The sequence below is a fragment of the Pongo pygmaeus genome, chromosome 6 (assembly GCF_028885625.2).
Source record: "Pongo pygmaeus isolate AG05252 chromosome 6, NHGRI_mPonPyg2-v2.0_pri, whole genome shotgun sequence".
Classification (NCBI taxonomy): Eukaryota; Metazoa; Chordata; class Mammalia; order Primates; family Hominidae; genus Pongo; species Pongo pygmaeus.
Genome location: NC_072379.2, coordinates 117146497 through 117170901, shown reverse-complemented (window position 1 = coordinate 117170901; position 24405 = coordinate 117146497). Strand labels below are relative to the sequence as shown.

Genomic DNA, 24405 nt, shown 5'->3' with positions numbered 1-24405 from the left:
ATGAACTTAACAGCAGAACCTAAATATATTTGAAGGAAAATTGATAGGAGTTGAAGAAGAAATAAACAAGTTGATGACTTTATTTTTAGATTTTTCTAAGTTTCTTTTTCAGGAGGAAATAGAAAAAATAGAAAATTAATAAGTATACAGAGAACTTAAATAAAACTATCAACCAACTTGACCGAAATGATAGTCATTAGAAACTCTATATAGAACCACTAGAATATACATTATTTTCCAATCGACGTAGACATTTGCCAAGATAGCATATGCTCCACAAAACAAGTCTCACATAAAACGTAAGTAATCTGACCACAACGGAAGTTAATTAGAAACCTGAAAGATTAGAAAATTAGAAACAAAAAAAAAAATGTGGAATTTTCCCTATAATGAGTTGAATAGTGTCAACTAAAATTCCCACCCTTCCCAGAACCTCAAAATTTGAACTTATTTAGAAACAGGGTTTTTGCAGATGTAACTACTTAAGTAAAGATGAGGTCATAATTCTTTATGACTTGCGTCCTTATAAGAGGAGAAAAGACACATAGACACACCCACAGAACACCATGTGATGGCAGAGAGATCGGAGTGATTTAACCAAGGAATTCCAAGACCTGCCAGCCACCATTAGAAGCCAGATGTCTGCAAGAAATCATTCTTTTTCAAAGTCTTAAAGAGAGAGCAAAGTTCTGCTGACACTTTGATTTCAGACTTCTAGCCTTCATAACAGTAAGAAAGTAAGTTTCTTTGGTTTTAAACCACCCAGCTTGTGGTATATTTTTATGGCAACTCTAGGAAACTAATACATTTGCCAAATATTTATAAACAAAAGTATATGTTTTTAAATAACCCATGGGTCAAAGAAGAAATCAAAAGGGAAATCAAAGTGTTTTCAGCTGAATGAAAATGAAAGCACAAGAACTCAAAATTTTGATGATGTGGCTAAAGTACATTTGGGGAATAAAATGTAATAAACAGCTGTATTAAAAAGAAAAGTTCAGCTTCTAGGACACATTCAAGCATTTAAAAAAAAGAAGAAGAAATAAAAAGAAAGAGCAAAGTGGACCCAAATTAAGCAGAAGACGTAGAATAATAAACATTAAAATACAAATTCATGAAATAGAAAACAGAAAATGAATAGAAAAAAATCAATGGAACCAATCTAGTTATTTGAGTATATCAATAAAAGCGATAAACTTCTAGTCAGACAAATCATGGAAAAAAGAGAAAGGAAACAAATTACAAATAACAGAAATGAAACACATGTTCACTCCAGTTTTTACGGTTACTACAGAGGCTGAGGTGGGAGGATCACCTCAGCCCAGTAAGTCAAGGCTGCAATGAGCTGTGATCTGCACTCCAGCCTGGTTGGCAAAGCAAGACCCTGTCCTCCTCCCGGCCACCAAAAATCTAAAAGAAATAGAAATAGTCAAGGAATTAATTATCTCCTGAAGTCTCTAGAGGGAGTGGGGCCCTGCTAACACCTCTATTTTGGCCCCAGACCCCAGCGATACCGATTTCAGACGTCTGAATAAGGGAGAAAATTTCTGCTATTTAAGAGGATGGTAATTTTTACTGTGGCACTATTCACAATAGCAAAGACTTGGAACCAACCCAAATGTCCATCAATGATAGCCTGGATTAAGAAAATGTGGCACATATACACCATGGAATACTATGCAGCCATAAAAAAGGATGAGTTCATGTCCTTAAAGTAATTTAGTCAGGCAGAAGGAAAATGATACTATGTGGAATTATGAATCTATGAAAAGGGATAAAGAAATAAAAAGCATCAGAAAGTTAATTATAAGTAAATTATATAAATTTAAAATGTAAATGAAAATACAGGCATACCTCACTTTATCACTCTGTTGTGGTTCATGATACTGCACTTTTTTCAAATTGAACGTTTGTGGGAACCTTGTGTAAAGCAAGTCTTTTGGAGCAATTTTTCCAACAGCACGTGCTTACTTCATGTCTCTGGCTCACATTTCGGTAATATGTGCAGCATTTCCAACTTTTTCAGTCTTATTATATCTGCTGTGGTGACCTGTAATCAGTGATCTTTGATGGTACTATTTTAGCTGTTTTGGACACCACAAACTATACCCATATAAGACAGAAAACAAAATCAATAAATGTGTGGTTCTGACTGCTCAATTGACTGGCCATTCCCCATCTCTCTCCCTCTCCCAGGGCCTCCCTATTCTCTTAGGGACAACAATATTGGAATTAGGCCAATCAATAACTCTATCATGGCTTCTGAGTGTTCAAGTGAAAGGAGAAGTTGAACGTTTCTCAATTTAAATCAAAAGCTATAAATGATAAAGCTTGGTCAGGAAAGCTTGTTGAAAGCCAAGATAGGCTAAAAGTTAGGCCTCTTGTGCTGAATAGCCAAGACGTAAATGCAAAGAAAAAGTTATTGAAGAAAATTTAAAGTGCTACTCCTGTGAACATACAATGATAAGAAGGCAAAACAGCCTCATTGATGATAGGAAGAAAATTTTACTAAGTCCGGGTAGAAGATCAAACCAGCCACATTTCCTTAAGCCAAAATCTAATCCATAGAAAGGCCCTAACTCTTTTCAGTTCTATGAAGGCTGAGAGGGATGAGGAAGCTCCAAAAGAAAAGATAGAAGCTAGCAGAGGTGATTCATGAGATTTAAGGAGAGAAGTTATCTCCATAGCATAAAAGTACAAGGTGAAGCAGCAAGTGCTAATGTAGAAGGAGCAGCATGTTATCCAGATGATCAAGCTTAGATCATTGATGAAGGTGGCTTCAGAAAACAGATTTTCACTGTAGACAAAACAGATTTTATTGGAATAAGATACCATCCAGGACATTCACAGCTAGAAAGGAGAAGTCAATGCCTGGCTTCAAAGCTTAAAGACAGGTTAACTCTCTTTTTAGGACCTAATGCAGTTGATGCGATTAACTTGAAATGTTCATTTACCATTGCAAAAATCTTACAGCCCTTAAGAATTATACTAAATCTACTCTGCCTGTGCTCTAGAAATGGAAGAAAAAAGCCTGGATGATAGCACATCTGTTTACAGCATGGTTTACTGAATATTTTAAGCCCACTCTTGAGACCTAGAGCTCAAAAAGAAAGATTCCTTTCAAAATATTACTGCTCATAGACAATGCACCTGGTGACCCAAGAGCTCTGATGGAGATGTAGAAAGAGATCAAGGCTGTTTGCATGCCTAATAACACAGCAACCATTCTGTAGCCCATGGATCAAGGAGTAATTTTGACTTTCAATTCTAATTTTTTAAGATTTAGATTTCATAAGGCTATCCCTGCCATAGATTGTGATTCTTCTGAGGGATCTGGGTAAAGCAAATTGAAAATCTTGCTTTCTCAAATCTTGCTTTCAAAAGAATTCACCATCCCAGGTGTCATTAAAAACATTTGTGATTCATGGAAGGAGCTCAAAATATCTACATTAACAGGAGTTTGGAAGAAGTTGATTTCAACTCTCATGGATAACTTTGAGGGGTTCAAGACATCAGTAGAGAAGGCCTTGCAACGTGGTAGAAATAGCTAAATAATAATACTAAATAATACTAAAGATGAGAGTAAATTGCTGCAATCTCATGATAAAACTTTCTTGGGTGAGGAGTTGCTTCTCATGGATGAGGAAAGGAAGTGGTTTCCTGAGATGGAATATATTCCTGGTGAAGAGGCTGTGAACACTGTTGAAACGAAAGCAAAAGATTTACAATATTACATAAACTTAGTTAATAAAGCAGTGGCAGGGTTTGAGAGGCTTGATTATAATTTTGAAATAAACTCTACTGTGGGTAAAATGTTATTAAACAGCTTTGCAAACTACAGAGAAACCTTCTGTGAAAGGAAGACATGACTGGCATTTGAATCAGTGTACTAAGTAGAGAAGATGTGCTCTCACCCAGGGTGGGAGGGCACCATGAATCAACTGAGGGCCTGGAAAGAGCAAAAAGGCAAATTCCCTTTCTCTCTCCTAGAACTGAGGCACTCTACTTCTCCTTCTTCTCTCAGAACTCCAGGTCTTTGGCCTTTGGGCTCTGGGACTTACACCAGTGGTCTCTCAGTTTCTCAGGCCGTTGGCCTCAGACTGAGAGTTATACCATCGGCTTTCATATTCTGAGGCCTTTTGACTTGGACTAAGCCAGCTTCCCTGGTTCTCCAGCTTAAAGATGGCCTATTGTAAAATTTCTCAGCCTCCATAATCTCATGAGTCAATTCACCTAATAAATCCCCTCTCATATATCTCTCTATCTCTATCTATCTATCTATCTATCTTCTATCTATCGATTATCATCTATCTACATCTATCTATCTTATTGGTTTCTCTGGAGAACCCTGTCTAATACAGACTTAAAGTTCACAATAGTGTAACCTCTCCCAAGAATGTAACCCCTTAGAAAGCCTATAACCTCCCCCAAAGAAATTCTCACTCTCATATTAGTCCACACTCAGCCTCCAGAAATTCCTTAAAATTACCTTGTGTTTCTACCAGTTCAAGTCTTCAGAGGGCTCAGGTAAGGAGATGTAACCTGTTACTCTGGATTTGCCTGTCTTTAGATTTTGGGGTAATCACACTTGCCCCGTGACTTCAGTCTTCTGATGGGTCCAAAAATGTCACTGGGTTTCAGTTTGATCAGATTTTTTTGTTTGTTTTTAAGATGTGAGTGAGAACTTCCAAGGTCTTATGACAAAGATAAAACCAGAAACTCCAAAAACGGTTTTTGAAACACTCAAAATGCTATTTCTAAGCTTGTGAGTCTATGAATAATATATTTTGGTATTGTAACAAACGACAGAGAAACAATGAGATGTTCAACATATTGCCTTATAATGAACTCTTACAATGTCTGCTTTTATCTACAATTTTATAAATGTAAACTACAGATAAGCAAGGGGTAATTATAACTCTGGTTCTAAAGCAGATTAACATGCCACATTTTTTTTCATACTTTTCAGAGTTTAAAACCCATTTTATCTGTTACTTAATTTATATATGAAGTTAATAAAACAAAAGGCTACAATAATAGTAACAGAGTAATAATGATGTGTTTCTCATCTTTAATATAATGTTTTACTTCTGGTGTAGACAAGAATCACAAAAGATTTGCATGGAAGAGCCAGCAAAGATCCCTTCAAACCACTGTCAAGGGGAGTGGAATTTTAAGATACACGCAGGGCATTCTCTTTTTATTTTTTTGAGACGAAATCTCACTCTGTCACCCAGGCTGGAGTGCAGTGGCATGATCTCAGCTCACTGCAACCTCTGCCTCCTGGGTTCAAGCAATTCTTCTGCCTCAGCCTCTCAAGTAGCTGGGACTACAGGCGTGTGCCCCCACAATCGGCTAATTTTTGTACTTTTAGTAGAGATGGAGTTTCACCATATTGGCCAAGCTGGTGTCGAACTCCTGACCTCATGATTCATCTGCCTCGGCCTCTCAAAGTGCTGGGATTACAGGCGTGAGCCACTGTGCCCGGCCGGGCATTCTTCATAACAAATGTTACTTTCAGGGAAAAGTCTTAATAGGACTTTGTTTCAAAGGGATTAAGTTTATCACTCTCTTCCTCCTTCTAGGATTTCTGCTTCAACTAATTAGGGAACAAAGGCTAAGAATTACTTAAAAGTCACAGACCAAGGACACAGATCCACTGAAAGATAGAGATTTCATCATAAGATTAGGGAAGGCTTCCACTTCCCCACCCCTTATCATCATACCAACAGGACTTACTGCTGAAAGTCCTGCAAGATACAAATTTGAAAAGAAGCATGTAGAGAAGCCTGAAATCAGCAAAGGAAATAAAAACAAGGACATCAGAAGCGTTTGAAACATCCTGGCAACACAGATACAGCAAACATTAAACACAGCACAATGCCTAGCCAGATTAAAATAAAACCTCAAATTCAAGGCCAATATATGTCCTGTTGTCAACATATTGCTATTATTTGCTTTTAATTAGATCTTGTTTTCTCTTTATAGATAAATCCATACACATGAATTGCAAGAACAGTTGTTGTTGTTGTTTTCTTTTGAGGCAAGGTCTCTGTCACCCAGGTTGGAGTGCAGTGGCATGAGCACAGCTCACTGCAGTCTGGAACTCTTGCACTCAAGCGATTCTCTCACCACAGCCTTCCAAGTAGCTGGGGCTACAGGTACATGCCACCACGCCAATTGGATTTTTTGTTTGTTTGTTTGTTTTTCCAAAACCGGGAGTCTCACTATCTTGCCCAGGCTAGTCTCAAACTCCTGGCTTCAAGTGATCCCCACCTCACCCTCCCAAATTGCTGAGAATACAGGCAAAGAACAGAGTTTTAGAAACATTTCTACGGTAGTAACAGAAAGAAAAAACAGAGCTGACTTAAGTGTCTCAGATCCTCAAAATAGTTTTAATTGAATATATATTTGATCTCAGGTAAAAAAGGATTTTTTGTCAGGATTATATATGTAGTAGATTCATTTCCTACCTTTTATTTATGTGATTGGCCTTCTCATAAACCTTCATGGAAGAAAATTTAAAATTTTTCTGAAATTTTAAAGTTTTCCTGGTACCAAGGCATAAGATTAATAAATAACTTATGAGGCCTAGGCGGGTGGATCACGAGGTCAGGAGACCAAGACCATCCTGGCTAACATGGTGAAACCCCGTCTCTACCAAAAATACAAAAAATTAGCCAGGTGTGGTGGCGGGCACCTGCAGTCCCAGCTACTCTGGAGGCTGAGGCAGGAGAATGGCGTGAACCCAGGGGGCGGAGCTTGCAGTGAGCTGAGATCACGCCACTGCACTCAAGCCTGGGTGACAGAGCAAGTCTCCATCTCAAAATAAAATAAAATTAAATAAATAAATAAATAAATAAATAACGTATGCTTTCAAAGAGAATAAACATAAACTAGAATTAGGAAGTTATAGAAACTTTGCTTTAAAAAAATCTCACCAAGTCAGGACAATCATGGTTTCACATAAATATTAGGTTGGTGCAAAAGTAATTGGAGTTTTTGCCATTAAATTACTATTGCACCAACCTAATATTAGTATCACCCTATTTGACTCTAAAAATTCATCTTTAAGACCCTTTGAGATTTGGCCTCTGATCATTTTTCCAGTCTCATTTTGTGCCACCCTCCCTAAACACATCTCCCTTTAGATATTCAACCTTTCCTTTGGTTTTATGAATACCCTAAACAACTGGCATGAGCTTTTTTTCTATGCCAGAATCACTCTGCCTCCAGTTCAATGGTCAACTCTTACTCATTTCCCAAGTTACACTTGAAACGTTTCTTCCCTAGGGAGGCTTTCTTTGACACTACAGTCTTATACCCAAATTAATTCATTAATTCTCCATTAATTGCTCTAATAAAACTTTCACTTCCCTTTTGTAGTCTTCCCATCATTGTAGGTGCAGACTTTGTTTAATATCTATATTCTCTTCTAGACTGTAAGCTCCATCAAGGCAAAAACCAAGTCATCTTTGTGACTTCTCTTCTCCTGGAGTCTGCTACAGGAGTGATTGGCACAAAGAAAGAGTTTGTAAATATGATAAGATACATGAAATGTAATTACTCTCCTTATCTCTATCACACAAATAAAGAAACTGAGATTTTTAAAAGTTTATATATAATCTTCAGTCATATTCCTGGTAAACAATAAGGAATTATTTTTAAGCTCACATAAAGAGAATTTACTTAAAAAAATAAAATTATAAAGGAAGCTTGGGACACAACAAAAATATACAATTTCTATTAATACACTTACAAAGACATGAGAATATACCATATAAAAAATTATGAAACTATGCTAAAGAACAAAAAAGAAATTTTTGAAACTTTTGTTTTTGGCTCAGGGGTACATGTGCAGGTTTGAAATACATGTAAACTCATATCATGGGGGTCTGTTGTACAGATTATTTCATCACCCAGATACTAAGCCTAGTACCCAATATTTATCTTTTCTACTCTTCTCCCTCCTCCCGCCCTGTACTCTCAAGTGGACCACAGTGTCTATTGTTCCCTTCTTTGTGTTCATTAGTTATCACCATTTAGCTCCCACTTATAAGTGAGTACATATGGTATTTGGCTTTCTTTTCCTGTGTCAAGTTTGCTAAAGATAATGGCCTCCAGCTTCATTGGTTTTCCTGCAAAAGACATGATCTCATTCTTTTTTGTGTGTGCATAGTATTCTATGGTGTATGTAGGCCACATTTTCTTTATGCAATTTGTCATTGATGGGCATTAAAGTTAACGCCATGTCTTCGCTATTGTAAATAGTGCTGCAATGAACATTTGTATGCATGTGTATTTATGGTAGAATAATTTGTATTCCTTTGGGTATATACCCAGTAATGAAATTCTTGGGTCAAATGGTAGTTCTGTTTTTAGCTCTTTGAGAAATCACCATACTGCTTTCCACAATGGTTGAACTAATTTACACTCCCACCGAAAGTGGTGTTTGCTTTTCTCTACAATCTCATCAGTATCTGTTATTTTTTTACTTTTTCATAATAGCCATTCTGACTGATGTGAGATGGTATCTCATTTTGGTTTTGATTTGCATTTCTCTAATGATCAGTGATATTGAGGTTTTTTTCATACGCTTCTTGGCCACATGTATGCCTTATCTTAAAAAAAGTCTGTTTCTGTCCTTTGCCCTCTTTTTAATGAGGTTGTTTTTCTCTTGTAAATTTGTTTAAGTTCCTTATAGATGCTGGATATTAAACCTTTGTCAGATGCATAGTTTGCAAAACTTTCCTCCCATTCTGTAGGTTGTTTACTCTGTTGATGATAGTTTCTTTTGCTGTGCAGGAGCTCTTAAGTTTAATTGCATCCCATTCATCAATTTTTGCTTTTGTTGCAATTGTTTTTGGCATCTTTGTCACCAATCTTTTCCCATTTCTATTCCAGGATGGTATTGTCTAGGTTGTCTTCCAGGGATTTTATAGTTTTGGGTTTTACATTTAAGTCTTTAAGTCACCTTGAGTTGATTTTTGCGTATGGTGTAAGGAAGTGGTCCAGTTTCAACCTTTTGCTTCCAGCACCATTTATTAAATAGGGACTGTTTTCCCCACGGCTTGTTTTTGTCATCCTTGTCAAAGATCACATAGTCATAGGTCTTATTTCTGGACTCTATTATTCTGTTTCATTGGTCCATGTGTCTGTTTTTGTAGCAGTACCATGCTGTTTTGTTTACTGTGGCTCTGTAGTATAGTTTAAAGTTGGATAACGTGATGCTTCCAGCTTTGTTCTTTTTGCTTAGGATTGCCTTGGCTATTTGGGACCCTTTTTGGTTCCAAATGAACTTAAAAATAGCTTTTTCTACTTCTGTGAAGAAGGTCATTGGTAGTTTGATAGAAACAGCATTGGCCAGGTGTAGTGGCTCATGCCTGTAATCTCAGCACTTTGGGAGGCCCATGAAGGTGGATCGCCTGAGGTCAGGAGTTCAAGACCAGCTTGGTAAACATGGTGAAACTCCATCTCTTCAAAAAATACAACAAGTATCCAGGTGTGGTGGTACACATCTGTAATCCCAACTACTCAGGAGGCTGAGGAACAAGAATCACTTGAACCCGACAGGCAGAGGTTGCAGTGACCTGAAATTCTGCCATTGCACTCCAGCCTGGGCAATAGAATGAGATTCTGTCTCAAAAAAAAAAAAAAAAAAGAAATTTAAAAAAAGACAAAAAAATAGCATTGAATGTGTAAATTGCTTTGGGTAGTATGGCCATTTTAATGATATTGATTCTTTTTAACCATGAGCATGGAATGTTTTTCCATTTGTTTATGTCATCTCTGATTTCTTCAAGCAGTGTTTTGTAATTCTCATTGTAGAGATCTTTCACCTCCCTGGTTAGCTGTATTTTATTTTTGGTGGCAATTGTGAATGGGATTGTCTTCCCAATTTGGCTCTTGGCTTGACTATTATTGGTGGGTAGCGATGCTAGTGATTTTTGTACATTGATTTTGTATCCTGAGACTTTGCTGAATTTGTTTAACAGCTTACAGAGCTTTTGGGCCAAGACCATGTGGTTTTCTAGGTATAGAAACATGTCTGCAAAGATGGATAGTTTGACTTCCTCTCTTCCTATTTGGATGCGCTTTATTTCTTTCTGTTGCCTGATTGTTCTGACCAGGACTTCCAATACCATGCTGAATGGGAGTGGAGATAAAGGACATCCTTGTCTTGTGCTGCTTTTCAAGGGGAATGCTTCCAGCTTTTCCCCATTCAAAGTAACATTGGCTGTGGGTTTTTCATAGATGACTCTTATTATTTTGGGGTATGTTCCTTTAATACCTAGTTTATAGAGAGTTTTTAACATGAAGGAATGTTTAATTTTATCAAAAGTTTTTCTGCATCTATTGAGATTATCATTTTTTTTAGTTCTGTTTATGTGATGAATCACATTTATTGATTGGCGTAGGTTGAATCAATCTTGCATACCAGAGATGAAGCCTGCTTGATGTTGGTGAATTTGTTGAGGATTATTGCATAGTGTTCATCAAGGATACTGGCTTGAAGTTTTCTTCTTTTATTGTGTCTCTGCCAGGTTTTGGTATCAGGATGGTGCTGCCCACATAGAATGAGTAGGGGAGAAGTTCTTCTTCCTCAATTTTGTGTAACAGTATCAGCAGGAATGGCACTTGCTCCTATTTGTACATCTGGTATAATTATTCTGTGAATCCTTCTGGTCCTGGGCTTTTTTTTTTAGTTGGTAGGGTAGGCTATTTATTATGCATACAACATTGGAATTTGTTATTGGTCTGTTCAGGGAATCAATTTCTTCCTGGTTCAGTCTTGGGAAGGTGTATGTGTCCAGGAATTTATCCATCTCTTCTCCGTTTTTTAGTTTGTGTGCATAGAGGTGTTTATAGGAGTTTGTGATGGTTATTTTTATGTCTGTGAGATCAGTGGTACCATCTCCTTTGTCATTTCTAATTGTGTTTATTTGCGTATTCTTTTTTATTAGTCTAGCTAGAGGCTTATCTATGTTATTAATTAAAAAGAATCAACTCCTGGATTTGTTGATCTTTTAAATGGTTTTTCATATTTTGGCTTCCTTCAGTTCAACTCTGATTTTGTTTATTTATTGTATTCTGCTAGCTTTGGGGTTGATTTGTTCTTGCTTCTCTAATTATTTAAGTTGTGATGTTAGGTTATTAACTTGAAATTTTTCTAATTTTATGATGTGGGCATTTAGTGCTACGAATTTCCCTCAACACTGTGTTAGCTATGTCCCAGAGATTCTGGTATGTTGTAACTTTGTTCTCATTATTTTCAAAAATCTTTTTAATTTCTGCCTTAATTTCATTCTTTCCCAAAAGTTATTCAGGAGATTATTGCCAATGTAATCACATAGTTTTGAGTGATTTTTTTTAAATCTTGACTTATATTTATATTGTGCTGTGGTCCCTGTGTGTACCTGGTATAATTTCAATTCTTTCGCATTTGTTGAGGATTGTTTTATGTCCAGTTTATGGACATATGTGGTAGATTTTAGAGTAAATTCCATGTGGTAATGTGAGGAATTTATATTCTGTTGTTTAGAGGTGAAGAGTTCTGTAGATATCTATCAGATCCATTTGGTCTAATGTTGAGTTCAGGTCCCAAATATCTTTGTTAATTTTCTGCCTCAATGATCTCTCTAATACTGCTAGTGGAGTGTTGAAGTCTCCCACTATTATTCTGTGGGAGTCTAAGTCTCTTTGTGGGTCTCTAAAAGTTGCTTTATGAATCTGGGTACTCTTGCATTGGGTGCAAATATATTTAGGATAGTTAAGTCTTCTTGTTGAATTGAACCCTTTACCATTATGTAATGTTCTTCTTTGTCTTTCTCGCTCATTGTTTTTTTAGAGTCTGTTCTGTCTGAAAATAGAATTGCAACCCCTGCTTTTTTCTGATTTCCATTTGCTTGGTAGATTTTCCTGCATCCCTTTATTTTTAGCCGATGGGTGTCATTATGTGTGTGACAGTCTCTGGAAGACATCTTGCCATTGGGTCTTGCTTTTTTATCCAAGCTTGTCACTCTGTGTCTTTTAAACGAAGCATTCATCCCATTTACATTCAACATTAGTATTAATATATGTGGATTTGATCCTTCATTGTGTTGTTACAGGTTATTACAGGTTATTGTGTTGTTACAGGTTATTACTGGTTATTTTGTTGTTATAGGTTATTATGCTGTGTGTTACAGGTTATTATGCTGGCTTATTTGTGTGATTGCTTTACAGTGTCACTGGTCTGTGTATTTAAGTGTGTTGTATTAACTGGTAACAGTTTTTCCTTTCTTTATTTAGTGCTCCTTTCAAGATCTCTTGTAAGGAAGGTCTGGAGGTAACTAACTCCCTCAACATTTGCTTATCTGAAAATGATCTTAGTTCTTTTTTACTTGGAAATCTTAGTTTGGTTGGATATGAAATTGTTGGTTGAAGACTTTTTTCTTTAAAATGTTGAATAGAGACCACATTTCTTCTGACTTGCAGGGTTTGAGCTGAGAGGTCTGCCATTAGCCTGATGGGGTTCCCCTTATAGGTGACCTGCCCTTTCTCTCTAGCTGCCTTTAACTTCTTTCATTCATTTCAAGCTTGGAAAATCCAATGATTATGTGTCTTGAGGATAATGAGCTTGTGTAGAATCTGGTAGGAGTTCTCTGTATTTTCTGCCAACAGGCTCCTGTAGCAAGGTTGGGGACTTTTTCATGAACAATATCTTTAAATATGTATTCCAAGTTGTTTGTTTTCTCCCCATCCCTTTGAGGGATGCCAATGATTTGTAGATTTTGGCTTCTTCACATAACCCCATATTTCTCAAGGTTTTGTCCTTCCTTTTCATTCATTTTCTTTATTTTTGTCTGAATGTCTTATTACAAAAAGCCAATCTTCAAGTTCCGAAATTCTTTCCTCTGCTTGGTCTATTCTGCTGTTAATACTCGTGATTGCATTGTGAAATTCTTGCAGTGTGTTTTTCAGCTCTGTCAGATATGTTTGGTTCTTTTTTATAACAGCTGTTTTATCTTTCAGCTCCTGTATTGTTTAATTGTGATTCTTAGTTTTCTTGGATCACGTTTTGCCATTCTCCTGAATTTTGGTGATCTTCATTTACATCCATATTCTGAATTATATCTCTGTCATTTCAGTCAGGTCAGCCTGGTTAAGAACCCTGTTGAAGAACTGCTGCGATCATTTGGAGGACATGCAACACTGTGGCCATTTGAGTTATTGGAGTTCTTGCATTGGTTTTTTTCTCATCTCTGCATGTGGGTGTTCCTTTAACTGCAGCGCACACTGAGTACAGTAAATAGACTAATTTTCTAGATGTTTTCATAGGGCAAGGCTTTGTACAGGGTCTTTATTTGAAGCTAACTTCTTGTTTTTGGTTTCATGTTAGCAAGGTATTTTTGGTGTTACAGCTTTGGGATGTGACGCAGTAGGTGGCGCTTAGGTGTACTGATCAGTTGATCTTGCTTGGTCATGTGGCTCCCCTGTGTTTCCTCAGAGTTGCAACTTTGGTCCCTCTCAATGCTCTGAAAGTATGGGTTCCTTCCCCACTTTAGTGCTAGCTGTAGATCACAGCTTGGCACTCCAGGGCTGCCCACTTCAACTCTGGGGTGATCTCAGGGTGTATTTTCCTTCCCCAAGATTTTTTAAAGCAGCTTAAAAAATCATTTCTTTTCTAACAAAGAGCAGCCTGAAAAATCGAGTTGCAAACATAGATAAGCAAGCTGGAAGCTTGCACAGGTGAATGCCAGCGGCTGTGCCAATAGAAAAGGGCTACCTGGGGGCCAGGTATGTTCAACATGGAGGCTCCATCTTCCCTTTTCTTTTTCACCACGTGTACAGTAAAGAAACGGGCAATGTGATGCCAGCAAGGCAGAGAACCCATCTGCGTAATAAAAGATTAGGGTGGGAGCGGCCAGATTTTCACACCGTATGCAAATAGCACACCTGGTCCAACCAATCTTGCATATTCTGTGTAAATCAGACACCAGCTCCTCAGGCTCATCTATAAAACTTGCTGCATTTCATCACAGAAGTGGCAACCCATTTCTCCAGGACCCTTCTCTGTAGCAAGAGCTTCTCTCCTTTTCTCATATATTGGACTTCCACTCTGAACATCACTCTTGTGTCTGTATCCTAGTTTCGTATAGCTCAGAGACAACGAATCTTGAGTAGACCCCAGACAACGATGCCACTTCACAATCAGCCCAGGATGAGGGTTTGTTCTATGAGCCAAAGTCCAGGATTTCCTGTCTGGTGACAAGCACAGAGTGAGGGGCACCTATGGGAGACAAACCTCTCCTCTCCTTGGGTTGACTGCAGTTTGTTGGAGGTGCAGATAAGGCACTTAGGGTCTTTGTTCATTCATTAGTCTGATGGTGACAAGGGCAGTTCCACTGCAGAAGGAGTGGCAGAGGCTTTTAGTTACCCTTGGGGGCTCCATCTCCAAGAAATGTGGAGCTGCTGTTAGTGAGGGTGTTCAGCCAGTGGGCTGTGGTGGCTGTACTCCTGGCATGACCTTGGGGTTCCACTTGTTGGGGAGCAGGGTGTTGAAGGCTCATAAGCAACAGAGATTGGCCTCTTCTCTGTATGGTGGCTGTGGCATGCTGTAAGCTTGAGTGTAGCCCTCAGGCTCTTTGTTTCTTCCTCAAACCAAGGGCAGCAGAAATAGAACTATTACTGTGGCAGTGGCAGAGGGGCTGTTGTAAGTATCTAGGAGCCTCTCCCCAGGGAAACTCCAGTCCACTACCAGTGGGTATGCTTAGCCATGGATGGGGCAACTGTTCTGCATTCATGAGCCAGGGGCCTTGCCTGGTGAAAAGTGGGGGTGAGGGTTCCCAGGGAAGAGGAGCTGGACTCCTCTCCGTATGGTGGCTGCAGTGTGCTGAAGATGCCAGCGTAATAACTAGGCTCTTTGTTCCTTCTCTGGGCTGTTAGGGCTGTAGGGCCGCACCACTGTAGGGGCAGAGGTGTTGTGGGTTGACTTTGGGGCTTCCTCCTTGGAGAAATGCTGGGCTGCCTCTGATTGCAGTGATAGTGTGGGGTAAGAATGGTTGTGCTGGAGTTCCAGGTTGAGTGGCCCTACCCAGTTAGGAGAGGTGAGGACCAGGATCTGCATGGAGAACAGTCTGGCCACTTTTCTGTGAGGTAGTTCCTCTGTGCTGGGGGTCCGGACCAGCCCTTGGTCCACACAGACTCTCCCAAGCCTGGAGACAGGAAAGGTGAAGGCAGCAAGACAGCAAAGATGCCAACCTATCCCTCCCATTGAGAGCTCTGTCCAAGGAGTTGCAGAGCTGCTACTGGCTCAATATTCCTGGCAGGGAGTTGCTGGAGATCCAGGACAAGAGGACCTGCCCATTGAGGAGGTACGGAAACAGGCACCCATGTAACAGATTTAACACTTTTCTATAGGGCTGCTGCAGTATGCAGCAGCTGTGCCACTTCAGGATCTAGTTGTCTTGGACTCCCTAGAGCCCTAAGGCCACAGTGGCTGAGGCTGTGAATCAGCAAAGATGGTCATCTGCCCCTGACCAGGGAGCTCTAGTCTTATACCCAGAAGGTGTATGACTGCTACCCATGCCAGTTTATCTTTGGGATTGATGTCAGATTAATATGAGTATGTAATTAGTATGATTATGTTCTACTCTTTAGAACATACCTCAAAATAATAAGAGCATTCTATGACAAACCCACAGGCAACATCAAACTGAATGGGCAAAAGCTGGAAGCATTTCCCTTGAGAACCAGACAAGAAAATGGTGGTCACTTTTACCACTCCTATTCAACATAGTATTGAAAGTTCTAGCCATAGCAATCAGGGGAGAGAAAGAAATGAAAGGCATCTAAATATCAAAGAGATGAAGTAAAGCTATCTCTTTGCAGATGATATCATTCTATGTCTAGAAAACCCCATAGTCTCTGCCCAAAAGCTCCCAGGTCTGATAAAAAAAGTTCAGCAAAGTTTCAGGATATCAATGTATGAAAATCAGTAGAATTTTATACACCAACAACATCCCAGTTGGGTGGCAAATCAGTAATGCAACCCCACTTACAATAGCCACACAAAAATAAAATATCTAGGAATACAGCTAACCATGGAGGTGAAAATCTCTACAAGAATTACAAAATACTACTGAAAGAAATCAGAGATGACACAGACAAATGGAGAAGTATTCCATGTTCACGGATAAGAAGAATCAATATTGTCAAAATGGCCATACAGTTCCAAGCAAATTACACATTCAGTGCTATTCTTCCCAAACTACCAATGACATTCTTCACAGAATTAGAAAAAAAAAAACTATTCTAAAATTCAGATGGAACAAAAAAGAGCTCAAATAGCCAAGGCAATTCTAAGCAAAAAGAACAAAGCTGGAAGCATCACCTTACCCAACTTCAAACTACAAGGCTACAATATTAGTGTCCAAAAGAGCATGGTACTGGTACAAAATAGACACACAAACCAACAGAACAGGTTATAGAGCCTAGAAATAAAGCTATACATCTACAACCATCTGATCTTTGACAAAGATTACAATAACAAGCAATGAGAAAAGGATTCAATAAATGATGCAGGGAAAACTGGCTAGCCATATGCAAAAGATTGAAACGGGACCCCTTTCTTATGCCATATACAAAAATCAACTCAAGATGGATTAAAGACTTCTATTAGTCCATTTTCACATTGCTATAAAGAACTATCTGAGACTTGGAAACTTATAATAAAAAAAAGAGGTTTAATTGACTCACAGTTCCACAGGCTGTACAGGAAGCATGGCTGTGGAGGCCTCAGGAAACTTACAACCATGGTGGAAGAAGAAGAGGAAGAAGGCATGTCCTACATGGCTGGAGCAAGAGGAAGAGTGAGTAAAGGGGGAGATGCCACACACTTTCAAACGACCAGATCTCATGAGAACTCACTATCACAAGAACAGCAAGGGAGAAGTCCACCCCAGTGATCCAATCACTTCCCACCAGGCCCTTCCTCCAACACTGGGTATTAAAATTTGACATGATATTTGGGCAGGGACACAAATCCAAACCATATCATTCTACCCTTGGCCCCTCCCAATCTTATGTCCTTCTCACATTGCAAAATACAACTATCCCTCCTCAACAGCCCCCCAAGTCTTAACTCATTTCAGCATTAACTCAAAAGTCCAGAGTCCAAAGTCTCATCTGAAACAAGGCAAGTTCCTTCTACCTATGAGCCTGTAAAATAAAAAAAAAAAGTTAGTTACTTCCAAGATACAATGAGGGTACAGTCATTGTGTCAATATCCCTGTCCCAAAAGGGAGAAATCAGCCAAAACAAAGAGGCTAAAGGCCCCATGCAAGTCCAAAACCCAGCAGGGCAATCATTAAACCTTAAAGCTCCAAAATAATCCCCTTTGACTCCATGTCTCATATCCAGTCCACACTGATTCAAGGGGCAGGCTTTCAAGGCATTGGGCAGCTCCACACCTGTGACTCTGCAGGTACAGCCCCCTCGGCTGTTTTCATGGACTGGTGTTGAGTGCATGTGGCTTTTCCAGGAACACAGTGCAAGCTGCTGGTGGATCTACCATTCTGGAGTCCGGAGGATGGTGGCCCTCTTCTCACAGCTCCCCTACGAAATTCCCCAGAGGGAACTCTGTGTGGGAGTTTCAACCCCATATTTCCCCACCACACTGCCCTAGTAGAGGTTCCATTAGGGCTTCACCTCAGCAGCAAACTTCTGCTTAGATATTCAGGAATTGCCATACATCCTCTGAAATCTGGACAGAGGCTCCCATGCCTCAACTCTTGCCCTCTGCATAGCCACAGGCTTAACACCACATGGAAGCCACCAAGGCATACAGCTTACACCCTCTGGAGCAGTGGCCTGAGACATATCTGAGGCCCATTTAGTTACAGCTGGAGCTGGAGCAGCTGGGATGCAGGAAGCAGTGTCCTGAGATCGTGCAGGGAAGCAGGGCCCTCACCTCTGCCCACGAATCCATTCTTTCCATTCTAGGCCTCCAGGCATGTGATGGGAGATGCTGCCATGAAGTTCTCTGAAATAACTTTGAGGCATTTTCCCCATTGTCTTGGCTATTGACATCATTCAGCTCCTCATTATTATGCAAATTTCTGCAACCAGCTTCAATTCATCCCCAGAAAATGGGTTTTTCTTTTCTACTACATTGTCAGGCTGCAAATTTTCCTAACTGTTATGCTCTGCTTTCCTTTTAAATATAAAAAAAGTTCCAGTTTCAGATTATCTCTTTGCTCATGCATATAACTTACTCTGTTAGAAGCAGCCAGACAACATCTTGAATGCTTTGCTGTTTAGAAATTCCTTCTGCCAAATACTCTAAATCATCTCTCTCAAGTTCAAACTTCCACAGATCTCCAGGTAAGAGGCAAAATGCCTCCAAACTCTTTGCTAACGCATAACAAAAGTGACCTTTGCTCCAGTTCCCAATAAGTTTCTCATCTCCATCTGAAACCACCTCAACCTGGACTTCATTATCCATATCACTATCAGCATTTTGTTACCAAGAATTTAACAAGTCTCTAGAAAGTTCAAAACTTTCTCTCATCTTCCTGTCTTCTTCTGAGCTCTCCAAACTGTTCCAACCTCTGCCCATTAGCCCCTTGCAAAGCTGCTTCCACACCATTCTCACATTGCTATGAGAAACTAGCTGAGACTGGTTAATTTATAAAGAAAAGAGGTTTAATTGACTCACAGTTCTGCAGGCTGTACAGGCAGCATGGTTGTGGAGTCCTCAGGTAACTTACAATCATGGCAAAAGGCAAAGAAGAAGGAGGCACATCCTACATGGCTGGAACAGGATGAAGAGATAATGAAGTGGGAGGTGCTGCACACTCCCAAACAACCAGATCTTGTGAGAACTCACTCACAATTGTGAGAACAGCAAGGGGGAAATCTGCCCCCATTAGCCAATCACCTCCCACCAGGCCTGTTCTCCAACATTGGGGATTATAATTTGACATGAGATTTGGGAGGGGACGCAAATCCAAACCATATCAAGACTTAAGTGTGAAACCTAAAACTATAAAAACCTTGGAAGATAACCTAGGAAATACCATTCTGGACATAGGCCTTGGCAAAGATTTCATGAGAAGACACCAAAAGCAACTGCAGCAAAAACAAAAATTGACAAGTGGGACCTAATCAAATCAAAGTGATTCTGTACAACAAAAAAAACTATCAATGGAGTAAACAGACAACCCACAGTATTAGAGAAAATATTTGCACACTATGCATCTGACAAAGGCCTAATATCCAGCATCTGTAAGGAACTTAAATTAACAAACAACAAACAAACAATCCCACTAAAAAGTGGGCAAAGAACATGAACAGACACTTTTCAGAAGTCTTACGTGTGGCCAACAAGTATATGAAAAAAGTTCAATATCACTAATCATTAAAGAAATACAAATAAAGCTACACTGAGATACCATCTTATGCCAGTCAGAAGGCTATTATTAAAAAGTCAAAATATAACAGATGTTTACAAGGTTGCAGAGAAAAGGGAACACTTATACACTGCTGGTGGAAATGTAAACTAATTCAGCAACTGTGGAAAGTAGTCTGGAGTCTTCTCAAACAACTTAAAATGGAAGTACCATTTAACCAGCAATTCCATTATTGAGGATTTATCCAAAGGAATGTAAATTGTTATATCATAAAGACACATGCACATGTATGTTCATCACAGCACTATTCACAATAGCAAAGACATGGAATCAACCTGGATGCCCATCAACAATAGACTGGATAAAGAAAATGTGTACATATAAACCATGGAATACTACTCAACCATAAAATATAATAAGAACATGTCCTTTGCAGCAACATGGATGGAGCTGGAGGTCATTATCCTAAATGAACTAATGCAGGAACAGAAAACCAACTACCACATGTTCTCACTGATAAGTGGGACCTTAATCTTGACTACCCACAAAAACAGGAAGAGAAAAATAGACACCAGAGCCTACTTGAGGGTAGAAGGTGAAAGGAAGGTAAGGATTAAAAACCTACCTATTGGGTACTGTGCTTATTTCCTGACTTATGAAATAATTTGTACAGCAAATCTCTGTGATATGCAAATTACCTATATAACAAACTTGCACATGCACCCCTAAAACTAAAAGTTTAAAAAGTCTACCTTTTAATCAGTTACTCTGCCCAGCCTATAAATTTTTGTTAAAATCTTGTTCAATGACATTTTCTGAAACCAAAAATGTAAATTATTCCAATGCAATATATTGTACACTTAAAACTGATGCTAAACAGAAATACTCCTTAAGACTTCATAATATAGTTCAACATATCAATGGAATACAATATTTGAAGACAAAGTTCTTGTATTAGTTTTCCTGGGCTATCATAGCAAAGTACCATAACTGAATGGCCTAAACAAATAAATGCATTGTCTCACAATACTGGAGATTGAAACTGCAAGATCAAGGTATCAAGAGGGTTGGTTCTTTCTGAGAGCTGGGAGGAAGAATCTGTTTCATGCCTCCCCACTAGCTGCTGGTGGTCTGCTAGCACTCCTGGGAATTCCTTGGCTTGCAGAAGCATTTTCCTAAGTGCTTCTTTAATTTCATCTGGCATTCTTCTTATGTGTATGATTGGCTTCAAAATTTCTCCTTTTAATAAGAACACACATCATATTGGATTGGGGCACACCTTAATGACTTCATTTTAACTTCATTACCTCTGTAAAGACCCTATCTCCAAATAATGTCATATTCTATGATACTGGGAGTTAGGCCTTCAATATATAAACTTGGGGACGCACAATTGAACTAATAACAGTCATAGTTGATCCATTGGTATGATTAATGTAGTATTAAGTAGAGTGACTATACTTCCAACTATAACATCAAGTAACACTTACTTGTAAATTCATAATAATGTTAACTGAAACGATAGATGCAAGCCTCTTTAAACCTGGATTCCTTTTTATAAGACTTCCTTTTTTTCATGTTCTCAAAAATATTTAATGATACAGAAGTTCATCTCTTCACTGAAAAGAGCTGGACAGAAACCATACATGTAGTAGGACCCAGATTTTGTAAAACACACACACACAGCAAAACCCCAGATGAGATACCCTTGCAATGTCACAGTGATTACCTATGTGGTGGTGGACTTGAGGATCATTTTCTACGTGTGTAAGTGGCATGTAAAATTTTAATAGCAACGATGGGGGTTTATGAAAAACTTTCAGGAGTGCATTATCAATGGGGGCCATGGAGCTTGCTTCCCCAAGGGCTCTTTGACCATAGGAAACTTGGCAGCAAGAACAATTTTAAGATGACCCTGCCCAGAGGCAGGATGAGTAAGTAGCTGCAGATTCATTTAGTTTCTGCATCATTCCAACATGACTGTGGAAAATACAATTGTGGTGCTGGCCTCCCAAGAGTTTATCATCTAATCAAGGCAGGCCACAAACTAAGAGTTACCAATGGTTTCCTACATGCCGGAGGCTGTGCTAAATCCTTTATAGACATGACCTCACTTACCCCTCACCAGGAACACTGAGGGAGAGACAATTACCACATCTTCAAAAAACAGTATAGAGTAAGAATATTTCAGGAAAAATTAATGACAAGAAGTTATCAAATTTTTTATTCTTATGCAAAGTAAAAGAAAATGATTTAGAGCATTCTACAATTCTTAAAGATAAGTTTTATTGAAGGAAGAAAATGTTTAATGTCACAGCATAGATTTTATATTAAATGTAGTAAACATCTGTTTAGGTGTTTACTTTTTGAAATTGTAAAATCAATGAAATATGAAAAAATGTTGTATATAATTTTAAGTTTTACAGAGAGGATGTAAATGTAGTCATGTATGTCGTTTTCTGAGATCCAATGTCTTCACAAAAGTTATGATAATTAAAATGGTACTCCGAAATTGATATAATTGTAAAACAACTCGCATCTAATTCTAAGCTGTGATAATTGAGCCTAGAGTGAGATTTATTCTGTGGTTAAGAAAGGCAATGGCATTTACAACTAGAATAAATTAAAGCAAATGAAGAGGAAAATTTTGTTCTGTATAATATATAGTTGATTATAGTCTTAATTGGCTATGCCAATCCATGTTCATCAATAGGGGATATGGTGTGTGCAAAAAATGAGGAAAAATTTATCACCAACGCATAGCCTTTGTTTCACAAGCAGAGAAATTGTTGTAATACAATCTATCTGAATTTCTTAATGCCATACTGAAAGTATTCAAAAATGTGGGTAAAACACAACATCGCTGAACATTATTTCTCTTATACTTTGATTTGGAGAGAGAATTTGAAAGTATTTCTGTTGCTTTGGATAAACTTATCTCTTCATGATATCTATCCCTTTAAAGAAATTATATTGTATTTAACTCTGTATGTTTATTAAAATTGCAACAATTAATTCATTAGTTTAAATATAATTTTTGAAAAGAACTATTACATCAATATATTTGGATTTCAATTCTGAATGCAAGATTATTACTGACGTGTAGTAGGCGTGTAGTAGGTAGAATTATAGGCGTGTAGTAGGTAGAATAATGCTGCCTCAAAGATGTCCATGTCCCAATTCCCAGAATCTGTGAGTATGTTAACTTCCATGGCAAAAGATGTGATTTATCAATTTGTATTTGTGATGGACATATTTGTAGATTAGACTATGGATATAATTAAGTCAAGGATCTTGAGATAGGAAGGCTATGATGGAACATCCAGGAGGGACTCAATGGAATCACAAGCATTTACATCCATGTAAAAGGGAGGCAGGAGCATCAGCATCAAGGAAAGAGATATAATGACAGAAGCAGAGGTCAAAGTGATGTGATAGCTCGTGTTGAAGACAGAAGAGATCTATGAGTGAGCAGCCTTCTAAAAGACAGAAAAGGAAGGAAATTTAATCTCACCTAGAGTTTTCAGAAGGAACACAACTCTGCTAACATCTTGATTTTAGCTTCTTGAGACCCATTTCAGACTTCAGACTGTAACATAATATATTGTTATTGTTTTAAGCCATTAAATTTGTGATAATTTGTTACAACAGCAAAAGGAAAATAAAACAGATCAATTTTATGATTATAAGAAGCTAATAACAATAAAAATAATATCAACCTTTTAAAAAATTCTTAGAACTAAACATATCCTTTGTGACTCAGCAATGGCACCTGTGAATATTTATGCTACAAAAAATGAAAACTATGTCCATATAAGCTTCATTTGTAATAACCAAATACTGAAAAGAACCCAAATTTCCTTTAATGTGTGAATGATCGAGCCAACTCTGCTATATCTTATGAGTCTTTAGTAATTTATTAGTACACAGGGAGATCACATACGTATGTTCTATTTCATTGCTATTAGATGCAGAGTAAGTAAACTCATTTTCTGTTTAAATACAAGAAGATGGGGAGGAAAAGGTAGATGAAGAGCAGGAATAAGGAGGACAAAGAGGAAGAAGAAAAGCCACCAAAATAATACAAGCATGATTGCCTATAAAATATAGCTTTACCGGCCAGGCATGGTGGATCATGCCTATAATCTCAGCACTTTGGGAGGCTGAGGTGGCTGGATCACGAGGTCAAGAAATCGATACCATCCTGGCCAACACGGTGAAACCCTGTATCTACCAAAAATAAAAAAAGATTAGCTGGTCATTGTGGCACGCACCTGTAGTCCTAGCTTCTTGGGAGGCTGAGGCAGGAGAATTGCTTGAACCTAGGAGGCGGAGGTTGCAATGAGCCAAGATCGCACCACTGCACTCCAGCCTGGTGACAGAGTGAGACTCCATCTTAAAAAAATATATATATATATAAAATATATATATATTTATAATATATATCATATATGTAGTATATATTATAATATTTGTAACACAATATATTTATAATATAATAATATAATATTTATTATATATGTAATATATATTATAAAATATATGTAATATAATTATAACATATAATATATATTATATGTTGTATATTATAAATATATATATTATAAATTCTTCCTTGATTCTTGGTGAAGCTATATATATGTATATATCAAGGAAGAATTTATAATAGCATACTTGAAACATTTGGCACTTGAAGTTTAGTGTATCAAGAAGGCTTATATACTTTAAATATAAATACATTTGCAACTCATTGTCTTCTATGCATCTTATATAAGGAATATAAAAGTTTCCAGCAATTCACTATCTTCTGAGCTAAATATAAATATTCATTTTTTGAAATAATTCTTCCCACATCAAGGATTCTTCAACTAGGAAATGTATTTTTTGCAACTCATTCAAATAGGAAAATGTTATGTAGAAAACAACTGTTGTCCAAAGTAACAGAATTGCTACAGAATAAACAAGGAAAACAAATTAATCTAAAGTATTTAGTGCCAACTCTAGTTTGCAA

General features: G+C 38.1%; 1 long non-coding RNA gene across 1 annotated transcript in view; it reads right to left on the bottom strand.

The window, feature by feature from the left end:
- The window catches only part of LOC134739886 (uncharacterized), a 52453-nt gene extending 29469 nt beyond the window's left edge, over nt 1–22984 (bottom strand). The window contains exons 1-2 of the long non-coding RNA XR_010126977.1: nt 22909–22984; nt 18701–18796 (exon numbers count right to left, since the gene is read on the bottom strand). This is a non-coding gene — a long non-coding RNA (uncharacterized LOC134739886). The remainder of the gene's footprint in view (nt 1–18700; nt 18797–22908) is intronic.
- Nucleotides 22985–24405: the final 1421 nt, after the last annotated feature.